Below are 5,531 nucleotides of genomic sequence, written 5' to 3'. Positions count from 1 at the left end.
GCTGAAGTTCAAAAGATAGTGCTCATGAGAACTGCCCATATCCTACGTAAAATACTGTCTATGTGATCTCAAATTTTAAAGCAAACACATAATTTTCTTATGGTTTCTTAAACATTCACTTGAACAAAACTGTAGAAATCCAAATATATGGTACCCTAGGCATAACACCTATATGAACTTCTAACTTGTTGTCTCTTGAGGTCTCTGGGTGAGACTTGGATCCAACTTGTACAAATGCAAAACACTGACTTTGAACAGTGACATTGAATTTCTCAATGCTGGAGATGTAAGAATTTCGCGTGGCATTTTTGAGGGGTCTATCACCACTCTTCTTTTGTCTAGCCTTAATACGTCTCTCGAAATTGCACGATGATGTACAATATGGCTATAAAATGTCTGATAAAAATATAAAATCATCTCATTTACATGGATGATTTAAAGCTCTTGGCAAAAAATGACCAAAAACTACAGGGCTTACTAGCAACTGTTAAACACTTCAGTGATGACATCAGGATGCAATTTGGCCTGGATAAATGTGCAAAAGGTACTTTTATCAAAGAAAACATGGCAGAAACATCCACTGTTCACCTTGACCAACAGAATGTCATAAAAGCATTAGAACCAGCGGAGTGCTACAAATACCTAGGGGTATTTGAAGGTGAGAGAATCAAACATTCAGTGATGAGGGAAAGGATGATAAAAGAATGTTATCGCAGGGTAAAGGCAATGCTCAAGACAGAGATGAATGCAAGAAACAGGATCGAAGCGATCAATACTTAAGCCATACCACTCGTGACTTACAGTTTCAATATCATTAACTGACCAATTATTGAAATGTATAATTTGGCGTCGTGACTAAAACGCCAAACATCCCTGAAAGTTTCATCCCAATCCTTGAAGCGGTTCTTGAGATATCTTGTCCACGGACAAACAACCAGACGCGACTGAAAACAATATCTCCGCCTTCGCCAAAGCGGATGGTAATAACGTCTGAGGTGCTTGTTGTGACTTGACAAACAGTACAAACCACCTGTAGTCATATTATTGTCAATCAATAACCTCATGATATAGTATACTGTGCGACGTCTATAACAACAACAACAATAATAATAATAATCTTTTCAACTCTAGGCACAAGGCCCGAAATTTTGGGGGAGTGGGCCAGTCGATTACATCGACCCCAATACGCAACTGGTACTTAATTTACCGACTCTGAAAGGACGAAAGGCAAAGTCGACCTCGGCGGAATTTCAACTCAGAACATAAAGATAGACGAAATTCGCTAAGCACTTTGCTCGGCGTACTACGGCTTCTGCCAGAGAGCACTAAAAATGAACCCCACTGCTCTCAAAAATGAAGTAAAAGAAAAAGGAAATATAATACATAATCCTTGTCCGGTACCAGATCGATCCCCAAATTTAATCAGTTCGTGCCAGCCACGATCCTAAACACCCCTGAAAGTTTCATCCGAATCCATCCAGGGGTTCTTGAGATATTTTGTCCAAGGACAAACAAACCCCTTCTGAAAACAATATTTCCTCCTTCTATAAGGCGGAGATAATAATAATAATTATTATAATAACAACAACAACAACAACAACAACAACAACAACAACAACAGCAGCAACAAGAACAACAACATCAACAACAACAATAATAATAATAATAATAATAATAATAATAATAATAATGATAATAATAATAATAATAATAATAATGATAATAATAATAATAATGCCCTGATGCAGTACCAGGCAGTGGCTCTCATGGCTTCTGATTGAGAGTATTATCATGTACAGTGTCTTGTCTTCGTATAAATGATGGGCTACAGCAAATATTCTGCTCAGCACCACAGATTTGTTTGTCAGTTGCTTGACCTTAATCCGTTGAGTATGTACCTTAGTGGCTGACGATATGTGCATCTCCTATCACGAGCAGAAGTAGTGGGGAAGTATCATAGCCATGCGTTAAGAGGAATTGTTTGGAGTTTGGATAATTCACCTTTGGAAACATGGGAGTTTCGTACAATATCCTGAAACATCCCTTATTCAGGGACTTCTTGAGCGGGATGGGGTACTCGACCTGAAGAAAATTCTAACTGGGCTCCACCGGCAAAGTCATGCGCTGTTTATGTTGATATGAGATCCCCATGTCACGCACATATGGTCGTGATACATGTGTTTGGTTTACCCTTATCAGACGGGTAGTAATGATGGGTATACTGGGCTACATATATTCTCAAATAAGCAGAGGTAGAGCTTAGGAGGAGATACAGAAGCTAATATACCTCCTGAAGCAGAGGAAACAGAGGTATTTTCCAAGGAGACTTTTGTTCACCTTTTTTATTAGTTATAGCTTTGATCCCACTTATTGTAGTCCTACGCAAAGTCAACGCGCTCGATAGACTGAAAAAGAATGAACTTCGTCTCAACCACCTTGGCTTCATGGATGATTTAAAACTGTTAGCAAAAAGAGAGCCTGAAATGGAGAGGCTGTCTGACACCGGGATGGAATTCGGTATCTCGAAATGTGCGGTGCTAAGTTTGAAACGGGGATAAAGAGCAGATTGTAGGGGCATAGAATTGTCAGACGGAGAGAGAATGGAAAACTCGGATGATAATGGGTTCAAGTACCTTGAGATCCGGGAGCTGGACAATATCTTACACAGAAAATGAAAGACAAGGTCATCACTGTATATTTGAAGCGCCTCAAACTTCTCTTGAAATCAAAACTGTTTTCAAGGAACTTTGTGACTTGACTACCATCAACATATGGGCTTTGCTGTAGTCCGCTATAGTGCACCCATCATGAAATGGACACAAGCGGAGATTAACCAACTCGTTCGCACTACCCGAAAGGCAATGACAATGCATGGTGCCCTCCACCCTAAGGCGAACTTACACTGGCTGTACATGAAGAGGTGTAAATGAGGACGTAGGCTGATTAGCGTACGGAAGTCAATCAAGAAGCATAACAGAATATTTGGTAAACAGCAAACAAGACCTGTTACAGTATGCTGTGAATGCAGACGGATTTATCAAAAAAGGACTTGGAGATCTGAGAATTGAGATTGCCAAGATGTGGCAGCGACGAGTGTCAAACATAAAGGTTGTCCCTATTGTCATTGGAGCATAGGGTTCAATGCAACCCAACCTGAAATAACACCTAGAAATACCCTACAATCTAGGTGTATTGCAAAAATCGGCTTTAATTGGAACTGTACGCACATGGCATAAAGTACTGTCTGTCCGAGGTCCTTGTCGTGACTTGACAGACAGTACAAATACCCGGTAGACACAATATCTTCAATGAACAACATTACGATATTGGATGCTGTGCAACGTCTTAGATAATAATAATAATAATTTACGGACACGGACTGCCCCAATCGCCTTTAACTGGAATGATATTGGGAGTGAAATGTCTCTGTGGAAAGATCTGTTGACTCCAGCCCTCAACCAATACATATTTTATCGACCGCGAAAGGATGAAAAGCAAGGTCGACCTCGACAGAATTTGATCTCAGAATGTAAAGACGGGCGAAATGCTGATAAGCATTTTGCCCTGCGCGGTAACGATTCTGTCAGCTCATCGCTTTAATAATAACAACAGCAAAAATTATTATAGCAAGGCAACTGAAACCAAAGAAATGGAATTATTCAGTAATAATATTTTGCTTGCATTAGTCACCACACCTCTAATGACACATTAAAACCGCTTGATGACAATTTGAGACATTAATCCAGCTTAGAAAGGCCAGACAAGTTTTCCATTTAATCTACAGAAGACATTAATAAAAATTGTCTTGCTGATGTTTGCTTATTAGAAGAAAACTCGGTTGTTGAAAGGTTCACTAAATGAAAAGTTTATCATGTCATGTATACATTACACAAAACTACATAATTTAAATATAATCCATTTTGTGGATGTCAGTGTAATCGATGTTATATGATGTAAAACTTTTGTTGGGGCTAATGCATTATTTGGAAATATTGTTAGCGGCTACTGGAATGTGATTTCAATTCTATTATGAGTGTCTTCTGATTATGTCGACTCTAGTACTTGACTGACATTGATTTTATTGTCCTATCAGAAGTCGACCGCGATGAGATTGGAACTCGGAATTCAAAGCGCAAAGGACCTCAAGTAAACCACTTAGCATCCAGCCCAAAGATTTTACCTTTTTATGTTAAAACTGACCAGACCCAACCTCTCATACCTAAGCTATAATATCATTCTCAGAATATAGAAACACACCATGGAAATCTTGAAGATACAAGATAATGCGTGATTAATTCAAAACAAAATGAATAAATAAGCAGTACATTTGATAAAGCATTCTGAATGCTAAAGGGTTAACAATTCGATGTTTTCATTCCAATTTTTGTCAATATTGATTTCAAGTGTTGACTGAAGGCCGGCAATTTTTGGTCGATTACATTGATCCCAGAGTTTAACAAGTGCTTATTTTTATCGATGATAGGCTAAGTCAACCACCACAGAAGAAACGCCGCTAAAGATCCTGCAAGCTCGTTGGTTTTACTTACCCGCTTATATGTTACTGATATGAGGATGGGTTAAGATGACAAGCTGGAAGAATCGTAAACGCAAAATGTTTAGTGGCACTTCATTCGTCTAAACGTTCTGAGTTCAAATTCTAGAGGAGTCAATTTTTGCCTTTCGGAATCGCTAAAGTAAGTACCAGCTGAATATTGGGTCGATGTAATCGACTTAACCCTTTCTTCGAATATGCTAGACCCATACCAAAATTTGAAACCAATATTACCAAGTTACATGTTTTTTTTTTAGTAAGTTATAAAAAGAACGAATATTACCTCATTGGCTCATTGTCTTAATTCAGTTAAAATGATTTCATCAACCAGCCTGTTGGTTGGGATTCATTTTGCTTTTTATATGTTTGTATAATTTCTTATCACTTAGAATATATGGCTTCCTATTTATTGATGATTGAAGGATTTCAGTGAGTTTGTAATTAGAAAGCCTTTCTTTCATATCTTTCTATATGCACACTATAGGAATACACTAAACTATTTTTTGCAATTTTCTGTTAAAGTATTCAGCTGAAAGTACACGAGCATTAACAGTTTTCGCGCCTTGGTTTTATTGCAACACAGGTATGTCAATTTAAACATAAATAATATCTTAGCTTCTGCATTAAATTCAAAAGGGTTAAGAAGGGTAAAAACCCCCTTCAGTCATAGATGATCATGGGATTTCACCTAGAAAGTTCCCATCCTGCACACAAGTCTCGGTAAGGTTGTTTTGTGGAAGACCAGCAGTCGCCCATGTATACTAGTCTCCCCACTCCACAACACTGATGTTGTCCAATGGAAAGGCAAAGGCCGATACAGCTTGGTAGCAGTAACATTGCAACTCGTTTCTGCATCTGAGTAACACTATATCCACTACTGAGCCATTAAACTTACATTGTGCAATAGAAGGTTCCGAAATAAATTCGTTATTTTCATTATATATATATATATATATATATATATATATATATATATATA

Source organism: Octopus bimaculoides, chromosome 10, assembly GCF_001194135.2.
Source record: "Octopus bimaculoides isolate UCB-OBI-ISO-001 chromosome 10, ASM119413v2, whole genome shotgun sequence".
Classification (NCBI taxonomy): domain Eukaryota; kingdom Metazoa; phylum Mollusca; class Cephalopoda; order Octopoda; family Octopodidae; genus Octopus; species Octopus bimaculoides.
The sequence above is the reverse complement of the archived record's forward strand: the minus strand, read 5'-3'. Positions refer to the sequence as shown.